A 23,982-nucleotide genomic window follows, 5' to 3' on the forward strand; every position below is an offset into this window, starting at 1 on the left:
AATAAGCATTTAAATATGAAGGTGTTAAAATTACCCATGATCTGAGCTGTTCACTGCTTCAACATTACTTCGCCGGCATTTTGCAAGTGAGCAGCCACACGATCTTGAGATACGTACGTTTATTATCTGTTTCATAAAAGTCTGTCTGTCTGTCTGTCTGTTTACTTCAAAGGCCTTTGGTTCGACGTACAGTAAATGTAACGTCAAGTTTTGTCTATTATAAACGTTCTAATTACCTACCATTCTTGTGTTTTGATTTTTTTTCTTGAAAGATTGCATCGGAGAGAAATTATTCAACCGTGGTTATTTATGCTTGTAATGTGAATGTGATTGTTCAGTCAATTTCAGAGACCAATTGAGTTCCAATTGTTTCAACTTGTGAGAGTGGAAGGCCAGACATGTTTTGGGGAAACTTTGACACACACTGGACCACTGTTGCACGGCACGAGATATGGGTCAATGGGTGAACCGGCCAGCTAGCTGTGACAACAACAACAACAACACTGAACTACACGGTGTGACTGACAATGACGATGTGTGCACAGGTACACGTTTTACAAGTGAGAAAGAAGACTTTGTGATTTCTCCAGTCACAAAGTATGTGGACCCAACACGCCTCAGTTAAACGGAAAGTGCAGCTGGAAATTCTGGTCACTGTGTGCATACCAACAAAGTTGGTGAGGTTTTCGACAAAAAACAAAAAAAACACTGCTCCGTGACTACGGTAAAAGCTGCTTCGTGTATCGAGCACCGTGGAAAGCTGTGGATACAGACGGAGTTGAGGGCATGAAACTGTCATTAAAGAGAGCCTTCCTTCCAGCCTGACCAACTTGTGGACATCAGAGAAAGACTGACGCAAGATCTCATCATCATCGCTGCTGCAATCAGGGCTACGATTAGTTGATGGACTCATTATCGGTCGCGTGAATGATCCGGTGAAAGGAAAGATACGGTACCCGTGACGTGTTATTCCAACAGGCGAAAATTTAAACTATTGTGTATAAGTATTAAACAATGGCGACTGCACGTGAGAGGGAACAATAAAGAGACCAAAAAGCAATGTACTCACGTTAAAATGACGAACACGGAACGAATAACAGCGACGTTTCGACCTAAGGGTCTTCTTCATGCACAAAAACACAAAAATACACACACAAAAAAGAAGAAGAAAGACGATAGAACAGATAAAGAGGAGAATAACTGACAAAACAACTGCACTGCACAAACCAACAAATGACAAAGACAGAGAAGCAAGGGAAGCTACTCGAGGGGAAGCCAACAATAGCACAGGCAAGAAAAAGTTAGAGTTGAAAAGCGGCAGTTTTGAGGTCTGTAGACCAAACAAAATGTGGGGGGGGGGGGGGGATGAATGGGAACGAAAGAGAATACTCACGTACCCGTGCGGACACACACACACACACACACACGCGCGCACACAAACACACATACACACAAGGTGGAACAGCGGGGGGAAAGTTTAGATGAATGAATTACGAGAGGGGAAGCCAACAATAACACAGGCAAGAAAAAAGAGTAGAAAAGCGGCAGTTTTGAGGTCTGTAGACCAAACAAAATGTGTGGGGGGGGGGGGGGATGAATGGGAACGAAAGAGAAAACTCACGTACCGGTGCGGACACACACACACGCGCGCACATACACACAAGATGGAACAGCGGGGGGAAAGTTTAGATGAATGAATTAACGGGGGATGTTAATTCCATCGGGGCAGGTAGTGCGGAGGGATGATATGATGTGGGACTCCCTGAGTTTGCGCTCGAAGGAGTCGCCACGTACTTGCCACAAAGCCATGACTCTGACATGATCAAGTGAGTGATTAACGGCGGTGAAATGAAGGGATACTGGCCTATTATGGGAGCACGGGTACGTGAGTTTTCTCTTTCGTTCCCATTCATCCTCCCCCCCCCCCCCCCACCACACACACATTTTGTTTGGTCTACAGACCTCAAAACTGCCGCTTTTCAACTCTTTTTTCTTGCCTGTGTTATTGTTGGCTTCCCCTCGAGTAGCTTCCCTTGCTTCTCTGTCTTTGTCATTTGTTGGTTTGTGCAGTGCAGTTGTTTTGTCAGTTATTCTCCTCTGTATCTGTTCTTTCGTCTTTCTTCTTTTTTGTGTGTGTATTTTTGTGTTTTTGTGCATGAAGAAGACCCTTAGGTCGAAACGTCGCTGTTATTCGTTCCGTGTTCGTCATTTTAACGTGAGTACATTGCTTTTTGGTCTCTTTATTGTGTATAAGGCATGGGAATTGGTGAAAGAGAAAAAGTCTGGTGGGGTTCAGGGGTCTGGGGGGCAAAGCCCCCCATGCCGCCGGGAAATTTATTTGAAAATCTAATACTATTTGAGCACCTCTCCTGATAGCTGAGCTAGCCTTTTTTTATAACTATTTCTATTAATTAATATAATAAAATAACGATCAAGTTTAACTGCTTTTGTGATGAAATAGTTATACCTTTAATGAACTTAAAACACAATATTCTATAGAGTATAGTATAGTATAGTATAGTATAGTATAAAGAGAGTGATGCAGAGGACAGAATATATGTTAGGGTAGAAATGCCTCGACTTCCATAGGATATAATTATTGCACACGATGCAACGGTAATTTTTACGTGCTGAACCGGGCACAACAATTTTTCTAAATCTCTTGCCGACACGGTCTTTCTTGATCCCTTTGTCTCCATCTTCTCCAACCACAACTGAAACCCACTCCCACCTCCAAGATTCACAACCACTATCGTCAAATGGCTGGCCTCTTTGAATAATTCTCGGCACAGAATGGCGTTTTGCTCAAAACAAATCACTCCAGAAGACGGGAAGCGCGGTTGAAAAATCATCCAATATGGCTTCTCAATTGAATGCGTTCAACGCATGTAACCGCCCGCGATAGGATTGCAACACGATTTGACTGTGCCAGGCGTACAGAATAAGCACTGAGCCAGCGACCGACGCGGGCAATCTCTGTTGTTGTTGTTGTGTTGCGGGAAAGAAAAAACCGGTGTCAACATTTTTTTTGCTTCCCATTTTATTTGTCCGCGGTAATCTTTTTTTCCCCGCGGTTTACAAAAGTATTTTCGCGTCAGTTCCCATGCCTGATATTTTGAGTTTTTATTTATTTTCGCAGCCCACTGTTCCCTTTTTTGTAATGGGCCATTAAACCATTCGTTCGTTAGTTTTCTCTCTCTCTCCAAAACTTACGACATGTTCCTTCGTAGCATGTTGAATCAGTTCCGCACTCACCAGAATCTGCACACTGGCCCCCAACCTTTAGCCCTGCACAACGGAACTTTTTTGTTAATCAACGCAAGACCAGGTTTTTTTTCACTTTTTTTTTCATTTTCATTTCTTTCGCTGTGAAATTCAGGTCGCTTTCTTCCAGTGGAAAGTTAGAAGCAACAGAGTGTATGCGTGTTTGTGTATTTACCAGTCACCTCCACTTATGGCAGAATGACCGAGGTCTGTTACGTGTCAACACACACACACACACACACACACACACACACACACACACACACACACACACACACACACACACACACACACACACACACACACACACACACACACTTAGAATCATGCGAAACCATAGACTTTTAATCAAACTTTTTAGGAACCGAAAAGTGGCAACGGGCATACGCAATATGAAGGCAAAGTAGTCCAGATATTTTGAAAAGAATACTGTCACAAAGATGTGAGTAGGAGAGTTGTGATGTGAAGCACGTCTTGATTTTAACCTCCCTAAAGATTGTATTGGGATATGCTTGGACACGTTTGAAGCGATATCATGGGTTTCATGTGTTGCACGAGAAAACTCTGGTTTGACATGAGTTGTGTTTGAGAAATGTAGCTGGTTTTGGTTTAATAACGTTACAACGTTGTAGATGCTCGACAGAGCAAGCAGGTATCTGGCGTTTGTCAAGTTTGTCGGGGACAAACAATCTTTCAAGAGACGGGTCTCTTAAAGTGTAACTAAACAGACATTTTGAAGTGTCAGCTTTACTGAATTGCTTTATGTTTTGTCCAAGTATAGACCTGTAGAAGCGATACTGGACAATTTTTCCAACGTTTACTGTGTTTTCTGATTTACTACGATTTTTTAAAAGTGTTGAACCCATTTCAGATTTACCTGCTTATCTGTTCTTGATTTGATACTTCCAAAGAACAAGTGGTACTTTGAGTTCCGGTTTTATGTTTTAACCAATCAGAATTTGGTTCCTAAATAAAATCGTCTGCTGCCTGTCCCAGCAGAGTCGGCAACAAGCACTGCTTGCCACATGTGTGATGTTACCAACAGAAATAGCCATAAATTGGGCAAGGTAGCAATGTAAATGAATTGGATCTAACTAATGTGCTTGTACTGCATCTCTGGCCTTTGAATTCACTCCAAATGTACTGGCTCAGCGTAAGCACGAGGCTGACTGGGAGATTAGCATGCTGAAACGGATTGTAAGTACAATATTTTACATGTTCTCGACATTTCTGTTGATCTTTCCTTAACTTTAATTGTTTCCTTGATTTAAAACCCTAGGGCTTGTATTTTCAGTTGTGATACTAAGCACGTATCTTTACCACAGTATCTGATCACTTCACACTTGAATTTTGGAATGATGAAGTGGAATTATTTCTGGATCTAATTTATTCCTTGTTCCCCCCCTCTCGATTCCTTTTTTCGCCACATATCTATTGTAGTGTAAGGGGGTAGATGCGTGTACTGGCTGATTTTTTTTACTTCGGTCAGATACAGATGATTGGAAAAAAAGAAAAAAAACTTGTCAAGGATTTCAGAATTTAATAGATCTGTTCGAAGTTTTTACGGGATGGGTCCTGTTACAATACAGACTGAATGTTCGCAAGATGAACTTTTGATTAAACATACACACACAAATGAATCTCTTGATTTTGTTATACGGCGAATGTCCAGTTTCCACCACCACGTCTGTGGTATGTTTTTATACTGTTTGATTGAATAGACTGACGTGCATTCTCTCGCAAATGTGCGCGCGTGTGTGTTTGTCTGTGCCTCAGACTTATTAATCAAAGATGATGTTGCACATTGCAGATCTATGCGACAGGAGCAAGTGGACAAGACAGCTACATTTGTCTGAGCGAAGATCCAACGGTTAGCTCTTTTAGCCGAAGACAGCGAGCCTGGGTGCATGCATGCAAGCTTCTATCATGTTCGTGTGAGTGCTGCAGGGCTATTAGACGACTTTTCATTATTCTTGATTTGGAGATCCATGCAGGGTATTAGAAAGTGCAGAATATACACGTTTGAACAAATACGATGTGTGTTTGCTCTGAAAAAAAGAAAAAACGCAACAAACAAACATTGTATTTGTTTAAAGTATCACAAATATTTATTACCTGTATCTGCATGTTTTGATAATGATGAAGGGTAAATTACTTTGACGTGTGCTTTTTTTTTTAACCACACTGATAACGAATGATAGAAACACAGACACACATAATAACATATGGATCACAAAAATTGTAACAATAAATGTAAGCTGAACAATGCCTGCAACACATTTCAGGCCTCAGAAGGAAGTAATTATGAGATTCAGACAGAGAGAGAAAGCCCAACACGAAACCAGTTGTGACATTTTTTATTTTATTATGTAATATTAAAAACACGACAACAACGTATTTCCTGTACTTAGTTTCGTGCAATTATGGATTGCAAAGTATGTCTAATTGAGTGCCATAAAGAGGCACAGTTGCATGAAAAACCAACTCGGATCTTGACTAGGATCAGGATTTTACATGGACACAACCTAGAATTTAACATCCTGGGGGGAGGGGGGTACTGCGCCTTTCACATCAACATGTAAAGATCTATTTTAAATAATACTTATTAGAAGGGAACAAAATCAAACAAACTACAACAATCGTTCTGAGGGGAGAGAATTACCTCTTCCGAAGAAATTACCTCCCTTGCTTTTCTTGTCGTGACTTATGTAGAGTAAAGTGAATAGAAAGTGAATCAGTCAGTAACAAAAAAAAACCACAACATTTCTTAAGATCAATGAGGAGTCTTGAAGTATTTGTCAATGTTAATCTTGTATGCATAACAAACAATATATTACGGATTGATAATTAAAGAAAATCGTCTCTTCTACAGGGTTGACCCCCCTAAAAAGGACACCCACAACCATGCAAATTACTTCTGCATCTGTTGAACCAATTATTTTATATATGGTATTCATTAACTTCAGTTTATGTTCTGCCTTTCCAGTAAGTGGCAATTTTGTAAATTGAATGGTCTGACTTTTGTGCAATTTTAATTTTTTTCTCCAAATTCGGGGGTCGACTAAACAGAACGAGTTTTGACATTGAGCGGTAGCCATTTTTACCTAATTTAAACCCTTCAGGCTTTTACCTTTTTGATTATTTTGAATGTCTGAGTATGTAAAAACATCCCCTTCAACCCCCAGGCTATCGATGACCTGAAGAAAGCATGCAGTTACAGCTAGGTTCAGGGCAATCCTCAGACACGAAAGCGTTGGTGTCATTGGTGATGCAAAAGTTAGATAATTTAACCTACACATTTGCCACTTTGTGAACTGCACATGCATAAAATCAAGTTTAAGTATGCTGAATATGAAGTTATCCAGTCAATTGGTGTAGAAGTTATAGCATTTCTGTCAGTTAACAGTATTTAAAATCTCTAAAGTAAAATCTGACATATTCGAAAGTTTTGCATAAACACCCAGACAATTTTTACGATATTCTCCTAAGCTTCTCCACTTCTCAGCCCTGTCTTGGAAATGAATTCGAATAAGGCAGTCAAAATAACTTAGTTTGGAGCACCCATCTGTCTGAGTATGTAAAAACATCCCCTTCAACCCCCAGGCTATCGATGACCTGAAGAAAGCATGCAGTTACAGCTAGGTTCAGGGCAATCCTCAGACACGAAAGCGTTGGTGTCATTGGTGATGCAAAAGTTAGATAATTTAACCTACAAATTTGCCACTTTGTGAACTGCACATGCATAAAATCAAGTTTAAGTATGCTGAATATGAAGTTATCCAGTCAATTGGTGTAGAAGTTATAGCATTTCTGTCAGTTAACAGTATTTAAAATCTCTAAAGTAAAATCTGACATATTCGAAAGTTTTGCATAAACACCCAGACAATTTTTACGATATTCTCCTAAGCTTCTCCACTTCTCAGCCCTGTCTTGGAAATGAATTCGAATAAGGCAGTCAAAATAACTTAGTTTGGAGCACCCATCAATCAGAATAAGCATTAACTTTTGACACAGGAAATATCTTCTACCGAAAGCTCTCCTGGTTTTATTCTACATTTTTCCTGCATAATGTAACAAATTTAATGATAAATCTAAACAACAAAGTGACTGTGGTAAGATGAACAAAGTTAAAAAAACAAAGGATTACTGTAAATGGTTTACGAATCGAAATCTAAACAAGTTTTAATAATAAGTAAAATGATAAAAAAAATAAAATAAAAAAAAGCTAACGTCCTCGCATTTGTCCAGATTTATTCCATGTTTAACATGGGAACAGAGGGATAATTGTTCTAAAGAATTTTTAAAAAGGAGGGTTAGGGTAACCCTAACCCTCTTTGGACTATCTGTATGCAATGCCCGCTATAGGTGAAAGACTTTTGTGGAAGCCATGGAAGAATGCATCGCTGTTGTGCTGGTTCAGCTTGAGGTCCTGTCTTAGCGAATATCCTGCACACACAAAAACACGACTTTTTTAAGCCACTTATGTTGCATTCCGTGACATAGCTTTGTTAAAACCGTGTGCCTGATAATAATGACATATTTTGTTGATATACATTTTTTTTAAGACACCCCATATAATATTGTTTGACAATCTCTTTCAACATAGTTTACGAATCACCAATGTGTATACAAACGCAACCCACAGGTCAATAAATTACTTTCCAGAGAGAGAGAGAGAGAGAGAGAGAGAGAGAGAGAGAGAGAAAGTGAGAGAGAGAGAAAGTGAAAGAGAGAGAGAGAGAGAGAGAGAGAGAGAGAGAGAGAGAGAGAGAGAGAGAGAGAGAGAGAGAGAGAGAGAGAGAGAGATTAAAACTAGAAAATGTGTGCTATATAAAACAAGGATAATCACTGTCAAATCTTTGCTTGTACCTGCATGGTGTTTACTGCGCTATATACACAACCTGTTTTATTTCATTTATTTATTTATTTATTTTTTATTTTTTTTGGGGGGGATGTTTTGTGATGAGGGTTTTTTCAAAGCCTTTACTGCTTTAGTCATTGAATCCACCCGACTTCGATTTATTGTTCAGTGATGGGTAATTGTGTGACCAACTATGTAAGTTAGTGATTGTTCTGGCTTCATACAATGACATTGCATTAATTTTATAACTGTATGTGTGTGTGTTTCAGGCAAAAGCTGATATTACAGTCCTAGTTGTATGCAGTACCTCTGCTTCTTCGTTCAGGAATCAAAGTATACAATTTAAACCGATTATTTTGTTCAATAATGTTCAGCTTACCATCCCGAAGAAGGCAGTAACGTGCCGAGATATTGATTATAGATATTAACGTACCTAACCTGGTTACTGGTGTGTTTTCTTTTTATTTCAATAATGTAAATGTGTGACAACTTGCAGGGTACTTGATGTTCAGAGCAATTTTTCTGGCAAAAGACCTTTTATGGATCAAAGAAAACTTTTGTCGTGGTGCACAAGTCAATCAATTTGGTTGATAAATAATTTGTGCTGCAGTTTCCCTGGTTCCAAAACGTAGTATGTATTACCACATGTCCTTACCTGGCATTGGCATCACATGATTCTCTGCAAGCAGTCTTTAGTGGAAATACGTCATTTAACACTTGCACTTATATAGTAGGGCTGATGGGGTCTATGTCGACCAAAAGAGTGGGATTCTCTGTAGGTCGAGTTCCTGTAGGTGGATTCCCTGTATACCTAAGACTTTAAAATTGGCAATCTAGTATACAGGGAATCCCACAGGGTGCAGTTTTTCAATAAAACTTGCAAACCATACTCGAATTTCTAAGAAATATCAAAAAAAGATCGAAAAACATCAAATTCTAACGATGTCGTTAAGCATCACGTGACTTTCATTGATATTAGCAAAACGCTACAGGAACTACACCCTGTGGTATTCCCTGTATACAAGATTGCCAATTTTAAAGTCTTAGGTATACAGAGAATCCACCTACAGGAACTCGACCTACAGTGAATCCCATTCTTTTGGTCGACATAGACCCCATCAGCTATAGTAGGTGGCTGTGGAACGGTAGACATGCAACGACAACGAACAACAAAAGACAAAGTGTGGAGTACACTCATTTTTCTTAACATACGCTAAGTTTCTTTGAGAATGCTCCAAGTGAAAATCAGGGGTTCCTAGGCCTGATATCACAATTAAACAGCTTCTTCTCAGAATCAGGAGGGAAAAAACGGGATGTCGTGACAAGAACAGACAGCAGCAGCAGCAACAACAACATTGCTAAATCGTCGCTTTAACAAAATTTCATGTTTAGTATCGCAGACAAAGCACGGCTACTGATCCGACCAAAGCCACACTTCATGCACGATGGGCACATTGTTATGGCCAGCTTGTTAACGTGAGCATTGTGTATGTTTTACATAGAATTGAATGTGTTTGTCGTTGTGTCTGTCATCTATCCTAGTCGTTTGATTTAGAATAAAGCAAACTTATTACAATGACGATTTTCTTCGGTTTTTGATGAAGGATTGGCATCAAGACTTTTCCTATTTTCCAACTCTGCCACCATACACTGGCCGTTCAGGTCTGCATGTCGACCACATGGTGTGTGATCAGATTTTTCGGACATGTTCACAATGCTTACATGACCACCAAATGGAAAATCAGTTGGTATTTGTTATGTTTTTGTGTAAGCACAATCTTCATACAAGTAAACAGAAACAGTTTTGTTGCAAACAGAGCCTTCATAAGAAAAAATGCTTCTAAGTCAAAATACATACCCCCTTTTTCGTATTGCGTAAAATATACCCATAAATTCTGGACATCATATTTTTATTTTTTTTCACAACAATGAAACCAAACTTTGGCATATGTTTTAGCAATATATTCACAATAAAACCTATGAGTTTGAAGGCTGCATCTTGTTTTGTTTATTTTTGAGAATTTTTTTGCAAATCCATGCAAATGGCCAGTTTCTGGGGAGAGACTGGGGAGATAATGGCCAGTATAGAAAGAGTTAATAAGTAAACTAATGTCAGAAGTAGGTATTTACCTTGTTTGCCTTCGCGTTCTTGATAGCCCGCTGCAGCATTTGTATCACTTCCCTTGACATTCAAAACGCCAATGTATTTCTGAAAGGAAAATAAAGATATTGACCGAAACATCACACAAGTGGTATATCATGCTAGGTTTTGTTTACAGTGCCTGTTCTACATCCACATCTGATTGTAATTTAGATAAAGAAAAACTGTATCCATTTATTACGTGTGTGTGCAGGGGCGGATCACATCATTTTTAAGGGGGAGTTTCCAAATTTCTTTTAGGGACAATTTGACGACGCGAAGCGTTTAGTTGAAGACGCGAAGCGTTCAACCTCCTTAGGGGGGGGGGGGGGGGGGGGGGGGGGGGTCCGACAAATGTTGATAAAAACAAGGAAAATGGATCAATCTGAGCCAAGAAACATCCCCTAATACACCTTCCAAAAAAGTAAATATATTAAGAAGAAAAATTTGAATCACAACAAGGACAATTGATCGATCTGGCACAACCTGAGCAAACTAATTAGCCAACTTCTTTCCAAAATCGTCACTTAGAATACAAAGGCCGGCTCCTAAGTGGTCCGGAAACCCCGGAACCCCCCTCCGGATCCGCCCAGTGTGTGTGTGTGTGTGTGTGTGTGTGTGACCGATGACCTTCTCTAAATTCTAATCGTTGCGTTTGCATGGTAATAAAGTTTTAATACTGGATATGCCCATGAAAAAATATCATTTCTTGTTCATGTCATTGTGTGTGTGTGGCCAGGACCGTGACTTCTGCTTGCCTCGACGTCTTCAGAAAAGACACAAAATGCCAGCAGGCGTATGTTCTTGGAGCACTCAGTATGCCGTCATCTGCAAACAAATAAATACAAATTATTCAATTGTGTAAATAAAGAACAATCATTTTAATATTACAACAAAAAATTCATATAACTGTAGTCTTCACCAGAGACATCCACTACACTATCTTTAAATAAAACTGCCGTAAAAAATTGAAATACTATAAAACTTACCCCCACTCAGATCTATTTGGGATTATTCAAGTTTCAACCATGAAACGATGCCGGTTTGGACAGATCTGCTAGTTTGCCGCTGAAACTGAAATCACAGGCGATCTTCAGAACTATTTCTAACCTTGTATTTGTGATTAATATAAAATACTGATCTTCCCAATAGAAGCTGATGTGTATACACATGACCAGGACAAGGTATTTTGTTACAGGGCATTTACGCAGACGTCGCAGTTCAAAATATCGTTTTAGATCTGATTTTGTACAGCAGCCTGTGTGATTCAGAATCGTCTGCCCTTTTTCGGTATAACATTTTATGGACGATTCCTATGAGACTGCTCAATCATAACTGATGACAAATTCAGAAACAGATGATGGTTTCAAGTAGGCTACAGTAATGATTCGTTAAAAATGTCAAGCCACTCGTCGATCATTCACACTCAAAGAACCCAAGCCAAATCTGCTCTGGTTCCGAGCAGCTTTTTCCAACTGAGACCCTAATTGTTACGCATCTGCCGCGAAAAGATAGACCACAAACAAGCGGCACTGTACCATGCTTTCGTTTATGTTGCTAAACAGATTAAATGTGCATTGTAAATGTGCTTACAGCAAAGAAATGCATCCTTACTTACCACAAAAATACTGGTACCACATTCATCGCACTTATGTCTTCTTACCAAAACCTATCGATATGTTTGTTTACGATATATTGGTAATTACTAACCGTTAACTATTTTTTCAACAATCTGAAATGACTTTTAAGAATCAAAGAAAGATTCGCTAAAACGGTTGACTTCAGAAAATAAGCAATATTTTTCTGAACCATGAAATAAAAATCGAAAACTCCGTTTGATCTTTTATTTTGGTAGATTGATGACAACAGCCGGAACTGAAAGTACCAGAACCAAAAATTAAGGGCATTAATCAGGTAAACTAAGAAGATTGTCGTTCCTGGCGCGCACTTCACATGTCCGTCAAACAGTGTCCGAGTGAGAGAAATTTTTTTTTTTTTCGCAGTTCGACAGTATATGAGGCCCTTCTTCATATCAAAGTGTAAAGGTTGCTGAACGATGTTTTTCCTTTTTGCTTGTTTAGTTACACTTTAAGGTAAATGATTTACTATGTTCTATATTATTGAAGCTTGAATACATAGCTGGAATGTAATGTAAGTGTATACAAAGTGCACTAAATTCTGGTGTGGAGTTTGAGAGAATTCTTGTTGTGATTGTGTTATAGTTTGTGTTGGTAAACTCTTGAACATAATTGCTGTTACGCATTTATGTTATGTTTAAGACAGTGATACTATGTATGGTAGCGTCAGTGGTGGATTAAGTGATTCATGGATGAAGTATAGTTTAGATATTGACTTTGGACGGAATGTGAATGTAGAATGAACGAGAGAGATGTTACATGACTTTAGTTTAGGAAGAGGAGATGGTTTAAGAGAATGTTGTATTAAGACTTGGGTTAATTCTTTAGGAGTTTCCATGACGAGGATTCATGAGCGTGAGCGAGGGACGGACCTCACACGGAAGAGGCGTGACGATGGTGGAGAGAGAGACCACATCGGCGCAGATGGCTGGACGGAGGAGTCTCCATCATCACCGGTCGTAGAGACGACGGTTATTTTCGTTAATGGCGAAAGTGTTTCTCGGGGAGAAACGTGAAAGGTGAAAGTGTTTCTCGGGGAGAAACGTGAAGGGTGCATGTTGGCATCTAAAAGGAGAGTTTCTGGGAATTCATCGTCTACGTGGTTTCAGCGACACAAGGAGGTGTAAATGACGACATATAGTGAGCCGTGTTACGAACTCGTGAGTGTCTGTCAACACTTTACCTTGTGCAGTAATTAATTATTGAAATAATTTCTTTATATCATTAATCCCGTGTGTGGAGTGAGTGTAGAGAGATTGTAAGAACGGTGTGGACGAGAAGTTGTTTGGTATTGATGTTGTTTTCTTTAGGTGAAGAATTGTGTTATATTTTGTGTGAGGAAATAATAAGTCTGCATCCTCCCAATATTCTGTGTTTGGAGTGTTTTAGTGTGAAGATTGAAGTCAGTGTAATAAGATAGGGCAGAACACGTATACAGAAAAGTAACACCTTATTCACACTACAATCCACTTCATGACAAATACTGCAGAACAAAGCACCTTGTTGCAAAAAATGGAAATATCAGGCTAACCGCAGACATCAGAGTGAGCATAACTGAGTGAATTATCAAGTTAATGGAAGATGTTCCACAGCAAGTAAACAGCTTGTTTGGCGGCAGCACATAAGAGCGTCATGTGGCTTTGCATTTCAGAAGTTTTGTTACGTCATACCGTGTTCACTTTTCTTGATGATGTGAAACCTCCCGAGGACGTTTCATAAGATGTAATATGATTATCTAAACAAAAGACCCACCGTTATGCAACCTTTCTTTTAAACTATACATTGTTAAACTTTGTTATATAAATGAGCTTTACCATCAGTGTCTATCCAATGCGTGGCTTTCTGGCTCCCCGTGAGTAAATGTTGATGATCTTCACGTGTAACATCGAGCACATCTCAGTTTCACCAAGGGGTGAGCACATCTCAGTTTCACCAAAAGGTCACTATGACAAATGGTCGTTGAAGCTCGCATTGTTCATGATCCGCAAACTTCAACCATTATCCCAGCGAAGCTGGATGTATCCCAATAACGCTATGCTGACTTCGACTTGAGGCATGTTCTTCCCGATAATACATGATAAAGAAGCGGGGTGGGGACGTAGCTCAGTTGGTAGCGCGCTGGCTTTGTAGCCAGTTGGTCGCTATCAGCGTGGGTTCGATCCCCACGTTCGGCGAGAGATTTATTTCTCGGAGTCAACTTTGTGCAGACTCTCTTCGGTGTCCGAACACCCCCGTGTGCACACATGCGCACGAAAAAGATCCCACGTTCACAGCGAAAGTCTCAGGGCTTGGAAAACACGAAGACACGCATGCATCATCTCTCGTCTCTGATTATCATGATCGTATTTCGATACTTTGACGAGACAAACCCAATGCTGGTGTGTCGAAGAAGACAGCCACAGCGGGCTTGTTCGAATCAAAGTATCACACCATATCTTCAGCGTATTACCAATACCTGTCCCAATATAGACCAGTTGGTCTAAGAGGACGTTAAACCCTAATAGTCAGTCATGAAGAAGCATTGTTTTGTTACCAAACTGTGGCTACAATTGAGAGGGAGAGAGAAAGAGAGCGAGTGTGTGGTTAATCTCAGTAACTAAGCGCCTTTTTACATTTTGCCGCGCATCTATAAGAAGCAGTTGTCGGTTAGGAAAGGTACTTACTGCATGAACTGGTGATGTCGTCACACTGTGCCGTGCCGCGGCAGTCAGAGATTGTCTTGCAGCGTTCGTTCACACCCAGCTCTTTTTACAGACAAAACGTGCGCACAAAATTAATATTTGTAGCGTGTGAATCGAAACACTTATTCCACCACCGTACTCATTTCCACCCGTAAACTATAACGGGGTGTATATGTATGTTATTCTGCTGGCAACAAGGAAATGTTCACCCTAAAACCACCCTGCATACACAACGGGTCCTGTAGCTTTGCTTGCGATTGTGAAGCTCCACGCGTGCAACAGTAGATAACCTACATTGCTGCTCTCGCATCACATTCATAAACCATTCATACCACAACAGATACGCTTGATCTCATATAAATCGATTTTTACAAGAACCTCCTCGTATGTGTAATACAAACGAGATCGCTAGCTTTTTAAACAGTCAATAAATGATAACTTTCTTGTTATAAGTGATAAGTCGCCCCCATGCACTGTGACCTTGCAATTTGACCAGGATCAACCATGCTTAAAACTCGAAGTCATCAAAATGAGTGGCTTCAAAAACATGGTGCTCCCCCACCCCTGAATTCAACATCTCATAGAATTTAAAAATCATTCTTCAATTTTGTTGAAAGAAAATCGTAAGTTTCCATGACAAACATCTGTGAGCTTCAAAATTGATAATAATCGATCAAATGTGACCCTCCACCACGAAATGAGTCGCATGTCACCTCGCGCGGTTCTGCGCTAGGCTTGATATAAGTCCGGAGAGTGTATGGTAACAGTGTGAGGGTCACCTTAGTCACAGGCGTATAACTCAAACAGTTTCCGCTCTTTTCTAAAACGGTTTTCACCACTGGATAGAGCATAACAAACTCTTTAGGAAAATGTAAAAATATGAAAATCATGCAAAGGTGACATGCGACTCATTCCGTGGTGGAGGGTCACAAATGTGGGTCATTTCTAGAATTAATCACATTGTTGAATTGTGTGAAGTGTCAAAGATACTTTTTCAAAAGCGTTCGAGAAAATGGGATTTTTTTTTCTTTTTTTTCTTCTCCATTTTGTCCCATCTGTCACTTCGAAATTCACCGAAATTCACCGAGTGTACAACAAACGGTGGTTTTGTTTGAATACTCTCAAAAGTTATCTGTGTGTAACATGTGAATGTTCAAGTCTGAAAACCTCAACATTACTACACAGCCAGCTTAAAAAAAATCAACAATACTACACAGCCGGCAAGCCGGAATACCACTGCTTACTATTTGGACTATCCTAACAACCGAGTTAAAATATACAACGAGGTCGGATATGAATCTAAATCGATCGTTTACAATAACAGTTACAAGCATGCCCAAACCAGAACATTCCTTGTTCCATTCTAACTTGTTAGTGATGCCTTAACTATCATACTTCGTACCTACACAAACAAATTGCAATCGATCGATTACTAATCGTTCGGTAATCAACAATAAATCATTTCATAAACAAAACACAAGCAGAATAAGAGTAGCACTGCATTCTCACTGCATTTTTTGTCTTCGCAGATCAAGCCGTTGGTACATGGTATGCTGGTACAATTACTGTCGACCCCCGTGGAACCTGACGACCAAGACAAGCAAATGCTCATGACTCACCTTCACTAAAAGTAAATCGAATTGCATTATGTTACAGTCAGTAAGTAAAAATGTTAGTCATTACGTGAAATGACTGATGCATACAGGCATTATGTGTAATGACTTAGGTTTCTAGTCATTACGTGTAATGACTAAACGTGGCTTTGTGGGGTCACAAAAAGTGACATAATATGTTGGAACCATTTTTAGAAAATTAGAAAATGTAATGTATGTCAAGGGTGTGATGACACCTACTGTTGCATCGTTTTGGTCCAGAGCAATTACATTTCACAAACCCCTGACCATTACACATAGATGTCTGAGCGACTGCGCTTCGGAGAGATACGGTCTGGGTCGAATTCCAGTTGTCTTCAAGCTGCCTTGTTTTTGCATGAAATGGTGTGTTGACACCTACTGTTGTACTACAGCCTTGCTTTGAAGCTGGAACACTTCCTTATCTTGCATTGTTTGGGTCCAGAGCACTTTCGTCATAGAATCACAAAGTGGCGTGTTAGACAATAACAATAACAATAACAACACTTTATTGTCCATTAATATGTTACATACAAATGGAAAATTTTCTTCGGCACACCCTGCCTGCCTGTCAACGATTATAACATCAATTGGACAAAAGAATAACACACATACACATAAAACATAGGTTCACGTATGTAATAACAAGCACACCTATCATACTTCCAATAACACTGACCTAAAGTGTTGTCCGTGTCATCTTTAAATTAATAAATTACATATATAATCTAAACAAGGTCGCACGTATATTAAGACTATCACAATAAAATAATAAGAAATAATAAAATAAGCGCACTGACGATACTATAACCATTTTGACATCTTTTCATGTTGTAAATAAAGGAAAGGAAAATCCCATGGTATACATCTACAGAGATTAGCTTCAGCCAAAAGGTTATATTGTATACATGTACAAAGAACATTTCGTCATTACGCTTATTGCCTGCATGATTTCACCTATTTGCTGTCACCTCTGACGATCCAGTCATTACACGTTTGAGTTGTGTTCGTTTGTTAGTGTGTTTCCACAGACGGACCACATGCTGGCCGGCTGTTTGGATGGTAACCCAAACATTACATCTGAAGAAAACCCCAGCTGCTCGTTACTATTTCTTGCTGGTTACTCAGATGACTTTACTCTGAAGTAACGCTGTCGTACTGTATGTGTAACACTTACGTGTACAGGTAAAGGTGCGCGGGAAAGTTTCAAAGCCGTCCTCACACTGACAGGTGTTGTTCGTACACGAGGTTTGTGTTATGCAGGCAGTGGTGCTCGTGCTGTTGCCGCAGCTGCTGCCAGCATGTCCCTCCGCTGGTACTGTGCCAACAACCAACGCAAGAAGGATGAGATCAGGATGACACAGCTGGTTAACTGGCACTGTGCCAACAACCAACGAAGGAAGGGTAAGATCATGATAACAAAGCTGGTTAACTGGCACTGTGCCAACAACCAACGAAGGAAGGGTAAGATCAGGATATCAAAGCCGGTTAACTGGCACTGTGCCAACAACCAACGAAGGAAGGGTAAGATCAGGATAACAAAGCTGGTTAACTGGCACTGTGCCAACAACCAACGAAGAAATGATGAGATCATGATGACAAAGCTGGTTAACTGGCACTATGCCAACAACCAACGAAGGAAGGGTAAGATCAGGATAACAAAGCTGGTTAACTGGCACTGTGCCAACAGCCAACGAAGGAAGGGTAAGATCAGGATAACAAAGCTGGTTAACTGGCACTATGCCAACAACCAACGAAGGAAGGGTAAGATCAGGATAACAAAGCTGGTTAACTGGCACTGTGCCAACAACCAACGCAAGAAGGATGAGATCATGATGACAAAGCTGGTTAACTGGCACTGTGCCAACAACCAACGAAGGAAGGGTAAGATCAGGATAACAAAGCTGGTTAACTGGCACTGTGCTAACAACCAACGAAGGAAGGGTTAGATCAGGACACACAGGTGCATGGTTAGCTGGTACCGTGCCAACACATAATGTGGGTAAGAAAGGGTAAGACCAAGATTACAAACCGGTTAACTGGCACTGTGCCAACAAAACAAGGTTGGACGATTGAGACCAAGATAACAAAGATTGTTAACCTAGAACAATGCCAGCAAAATGCTAAAGGAAGGATAAGACCAAGAAAACATAGCTGGTTTTCTGGCACTGTGCTAACAAAACCACGTGGGAAGAAATTACAGTGCTTATATTAATAGTGTCCTGCGTTCTGTGTGGTGGCAATGCATACCGCTCAATGCGATGTGTTGGTGTGTAGGACATTACAGTACTAAAGTGTTTTGTGTTCCGTGAAGCGAACCCGAATTTGGTATACTTGGGATAATAAAGTAAATTAAATGAAAAAGAAATAGCGCACAATGTGTTGTTGGGTAGGACACTACAGTACTAAAGTGTTCTGCGTTCTGTGTGGTGTCAAAGCATAGCGCACAATGTGTTATGTTGGGTAGGACATTACAGTACTAAAGCGTTCTGCGTTCTGTGTGGTCTCAATGCATAGCGCACAATGTGTTGTTGTGTGGGACATTACAGTACTAAAGTGTTCTGCGTTCTAGGTGATGTCAAAGCATAGCGCACAATGTGTTGTTGGGCAGGACATTACAGTACTAAAGTGTTCTGCGCTGTGTGTGGTGTCAAAGCATAGCGCACAATGTGGTGTTGGGTAGGACATTACAGTACTAGTATTGTGCGTTCTGTGTGGTGCCAAAGCATAGCACACATTGTGTTGTTGAGTAGGACATTACAGTACTAATGAGTTCTGCGTTCTGTGTGGTGTCAAAGCATAGCGCACAATGTGTTGTTAGGTAGAACATTACAGTACTCACGTGTTCTGCGTTCTGTGTGGTGTCAAAGCATAGCGCACAATGTGTTGTTAGGTAGAACATTACAGTACTCACGTGTTCTGCGTTCTGTGTGGTGTCAAAGCATAGCGCACAATGTGTTGTTGGGTAGGACATTACAGTATTCAAGTGTTCTGCGTTCTGTGTGGTGTCAAAGCATAGCGCACAATGTGTTGTTGGGTAAGACATTACAGTGCTAAAGTGTTCTGCGTTGTGTGTGGTGTCAAATAGTGGTGCTCGTATGTTGCAGACGCACTAATCAATCATTCACATATTGCAACAAACATCATACTTTGTGATATTGTTCCTTATAATTATTTAAGGGATTTCAGATTCAGAGCCACTTCAGAAATCGTTTTTTTAATTTTTTTTTATTGGGAATAAAAGGCTGCATTTACAGCAGACGAAGTTCGTACCAAAAGCGCTCAGCAGTAAATATTCCCAACTCAGCAAATGTAAAATTCAATGGTTTACCATGCACCATAAGTTGTCTGCTGATAACACATGCATGACATAAATACTCTAATGGGTATTTTTGTGTTCTGGTATTTAATTTGATCGTTTTTAGAATTGTATATATCCGCAGCATACAAATTCAAGATGGCGGCCTCCACAACATTGCGTGTTTTGATTTGAGCGAAAACAACGTTTCTGAAGGTAAGTTTTCAAGAATACGCATCCATTCACCAATGTCACATCATTTTACTGTTTAATTCTCCCCTGGGGTCTGTTATTCATCGGGCGAAGCGCTGAAATGCAGAGACTTTGTTTAATCTTGCAATAGCTCATTAGCTGGATTGTGATGCTGATAGATCTAGATCTATCTGTTGATTACAAGTAAGGAAATCATGATCGCCACGCTGGTGATTTTAAACAGATTAAACGAACTTTGAATAAAAGGCGAGGAGAAAGAGATTGTTCATGGTATGATAATTAGTCCTGCCTACGTTAAGGACTTCCATAAGTCTCTAAACGGATGAGGTGGGGAGGGGTAGAGTCAAAAACTGAGTGAGGGTAGGCCAGATAGTAGGATGACCAGCTGGAGATAAAAACACTCCACTCCCCATGTCTTTACAGTGTTGTGATCAAACTTTCAAAGACGGTAGGTAACCGACAAAAGCATACAGTGTATGCTCATCAAATGAGATACGTAGCTTTGAAAAATGAAGAGGTACCGCTCTTTGAGTTTTACAATTTTGGTTTGTTGCTTGTTTCTCATCCTTTTGCTTATTGTCACGATTTAGTGACATGGATCGAGAAAGGGACACTCTGTGGGGTGCCTTTCTCAAATTACGACGAAAAGCGCCTGTGCTTGTACGGGCTATTTTCTGCTGACCGAGCTTAGCACGGGGAATACGTTTTCCTGCACGCCTGGCTGGCATGCGAGGGGTGATATTATGATACAGGGGTTCCCCGTGCGTGATTTTGCTTGCTTGGCGAAATCGACTGTAACTGATCTGGATACGGGACACGTGGAGACACGTGATGTTTTTGTCAAGGTTTTTTGGGAAAGACATGAGAGGACACTGAAACACAGGGAAGCGACAGAGAAGGCTTGTTTTCCTCCATCCTAAAGTTAGATGGTCTTCTACACTTGTTGACATATTATTTTACTAGATGAATACCCGCTTCGCCGGGTACGGCTTCGCCGGGAAGCAGTCGAGCCGAATACCCTTCTGTGATATATTGAAACGTGACACTTATTTTAAGTTGACCGTGCATTGGTGTGAATTTTATTTTTACAGGATGTACAAGAGTTACACCACATGCCGGTTCCTGGGAACAAGCGTTCTGCAATTATTCCGGTACCACAGAAGGGAGCTGATTTCACTAGTACTACTGTATCAAGGTTCGTTACCTAATACATCCTGTCTAGCTTAACAGTAAGATTTTTTTTTATTTGTATTAATTGGAACATGTTTGCACATCATTTGTAAGCGACCTCTGTGAATTTGATGGGTTTAACGTACCCTCACTATGGTCAACATTCTGTTAGCGACTGTTTGAAGCGAACAAATGTAGCGGTCAGAAAGATTCCAGAATCAGTTGGGTCACTGAAAACTGTTTTTACATTTAGTCAAGTTTTGACTAAATGTTTTAACGTAGAGGGGGGAATCGAGACGAGGGTCGTGGTGTATGTGCGTGCGTGTGTGTGTCTGTCTGTGTGTGTGGAGCGATTCAGACTAAACTACTGGACCGATCTTTATGAAATTTGACCTGAGAGTTCCTGGGTATGAAATCCCCGAACGTTTTTTCATTTTTTTGATAAATGTCTTTGATGACGTCATATCCGGCTTTTCGTGAAAGTCGAGGCGGCACTGTCACGCCCTCATTTTTCAACCAAATTGGTTGAAATTTTGGTCAAGTAATCTTCGACGAAGCCCGGACTTCGGTATTGCATTTTTGTTTTTTCTTTCTTTTTTTCCCTTACACCTGTTCCTTGTCCCGGTGTGCTCTCACGCCGCCCCGTCCCTGCACTCACTGCTCCATCCACATTTGAATTTCGTTCCGCTGCCAGACTTGCTGATTTTACAGACTCTCCAGGGAGGGATGTCGGGTCGTTGCTGTAGGCTACCCTCGGAAGATGACACTGCACTTCTGCTGAGTCACTTCGACGGTGTTCAGTAGTGGGTCTGTCCCGAGCTAACGGACGCAGCCCACTACCTACTATGCCCCCTACTAACGACATTGACTGCTAAGTCGCGGAGCCAGACTGAGTGAGGGTCCCCTCCAGAGAGCAGACAGCCACCACGTCCCTCCGTCGACCCCCCAGAACGTCACACGTTGAAGACTGACAGCAGAAGTACTTTTTAGGGAAGGATGGAACAGGAACACTGAGACCAAGGACACCATGAGAGCTCCGGGCATGAAGGGCCACAAGAGCAAGGACAATTTATAATTTTTGGATGATTAATGAGATGAGGATGATTATAATGATGATGCTATGGATTTCCAATTATGGTTTGAGACTACGTGACAGGGCAGCACTCTACGCTTACTGTCATAATATATCCTGGTGTCAACCAGGCCCGAGAACTGCAGCACCTGCTGTGTTGGTCAGGTAAACAGAACCTGAGCACCCTCAAAGTCGCATTCGTTAAGTGAATGACACTCGGCTGTGTGATTCCAGCCTTCCCATGGGAACCATAGCACTTCCACTCTGGGTAGGAGCCGACCGTAGCCCGAAAAACCCACATGACTGATGGGATTCGAAACCACGACCTCCCGGCCCACAGTCCGATGCGCTAACCACTGCGCTACGGGGGCCGGTCGGTATTGCATTTCAGCTTGGTGGCTTAAAAATTAATTAATGACTTTGGTCATTAAAAATCTGAAAAAATTTATAAAACGATCCACATTTACGTTCATCTTATTCTCCATCATTTTCTGATTCCAAAAACATATAAACATGTTATATTTGGATTAAAAACAAGCTCTGAAAATTAAATATATAAAAATTATTATCAAAATTAAATTGTCGAAATCAATTTAAAAACACTTTCAGCTTATTCCTTGTCGGTTCCTGATTCCAAAAACAAATAGATATGATGTGTTTGGATTAAAAACACGCTCAGAAAGTTAAAACAAAGAGAGGTACAGAAAAGCGTGCTATCCTTCTTAGCGCAACTACTACCCCGCTCTTCTTGTCAATTTCACTGCCTTTGCCATGAGCGGTGGACTGACGATGCTACGAGTATACGGTCTTGCTGAAAAATGGCATTGCGTTCAGTTTCATTCTGTGATTTCGACAGCTACTTGACTAAATGTTGTATTTTCGCCTTACGCGACTTGTTGGTTTTTTTTGTTTTTGTTTTTTACCTGAAACAGTAAGAATGATACGAATTCATGAAATAAAATTTTCTTTCATTTTGGTTTGTTGTGTGAAGGCTTGCTACCCCGGGTTTGACCGACTCTCTGAGATAGTAAACATTATTCAAATACATTCAAATGAAAATGTCACTTTTCATCTTTTGTGTGAAGGATACCCCAGGCTGATTTCCTGCACCATGGATGTAGAGGAGGCCAGACAGTCTGCTTCTCATTCCAGCCGCGTTGCGTTTTTTTCTGCTCGTGAAGTGTATCGCCACATTGCCAAAGCCATTGGCCAAGAGAAGTCACCCTGTCTGCCCATTTTGCATAGCCTTACAGGCTGTGACACTATGTCGTTCTTCAATGGTATTGGGGAAACAGAAGGCTTGGAAAGTATGGCAAGCATTTGAAGACGTCACTCAAACTTTATTCAGGTTGTCTGCTCCTCTTTGTAAGCTGAGTACCACTGACAGGGCAACACAAGAGCTTTTTGGTGTACATTTGAGATGTCTATGTGTCAAATTTGAGGGATACCCAAGTCAACTAAAATCCATGTATTTTAGCAATGACCAAGTGGGTTGCGTTGAAACTTTCAGGATTGTGTGTCTACACACGAGGCGTAGTTCAACCGTTTGAGTACACTTTCAAGTCTTCACGAAATAATATTTTAAAAACTGCCACAGGTTTGTTGACTTACATCCCACATATGTTTGACTTCGCATGCATTGATATGACAGATGGTTGGTTCAAGTACTGCCAAAGTTTCTTTTGGGTATAGAAACTTGCCGGAATGTGCTAGTTGTGTAAACGCATGAGAACAAAGAACGTTTTCGAAATACAGCGATTATGAATTTTAGTCGACCTTTGAGTTGATACATTAAATTTGTATCAGTTTTATTTTGGGGGTACCCTTATTTGGGCGGCGGTCAAATAACCCATGTAAAGGCCACCTTTTATCTTAAAAATATTCCAGTTAGCCAAGTTGAGTGCCCTCAATAGTATATATTGAATACAACACCACAGGAATGAATGTTTTCGTTTTGGTATGAAAATTGGTGCAATATATTTATTTTTGCACAGTTTAGGTAATCCACAAATTCT

At 40.5% G+C, this 23,982-nt stretch overlaps 1 protein-coding gene across 1 annotated transcript in view; it reads right to left on the bottom strand.

The window, feature by feature from the left end:
• Positions 1-14,640, bottom strand: part of LOC138970629 (multiple epidermal growth factor-like domains protein 10) — a 120,119-nt gene extending 105,479 nt beyond the window's left edge. The window contains exons 1-2 of the mRNA XM_070343099.1: positions 14,566-14,640; positions 3,214-3,288 (exon numbers count right to left, since the gene is read on the bottom strand). The gene's annotated coding sequence lies outside the window, so the exon portion shown is untranslated. The remainder of the gene's footprint in view (positions 1-3,213; positions 3,289-14,565) is intronic.
• Positions 14,641-23,982: the final 9,342 nt, after the last annotated feature.

Source organism: Littorina saxatilis, linkage group LG7 (genome assembly GCF_037325665.1).
Source record: "Littorina saxatilis isolate snail1 linkage group LG7, US_GU_Lsax_2.0, whole genome shotgun sequence".
NCBI classification, from domain to species: domain Eukaryota; kingdom Metazoa; phylum Mollusca; class Gastropoda; order Littorinimorpha; family Littorinidae; genus Littorina; species Littorina saxatilis.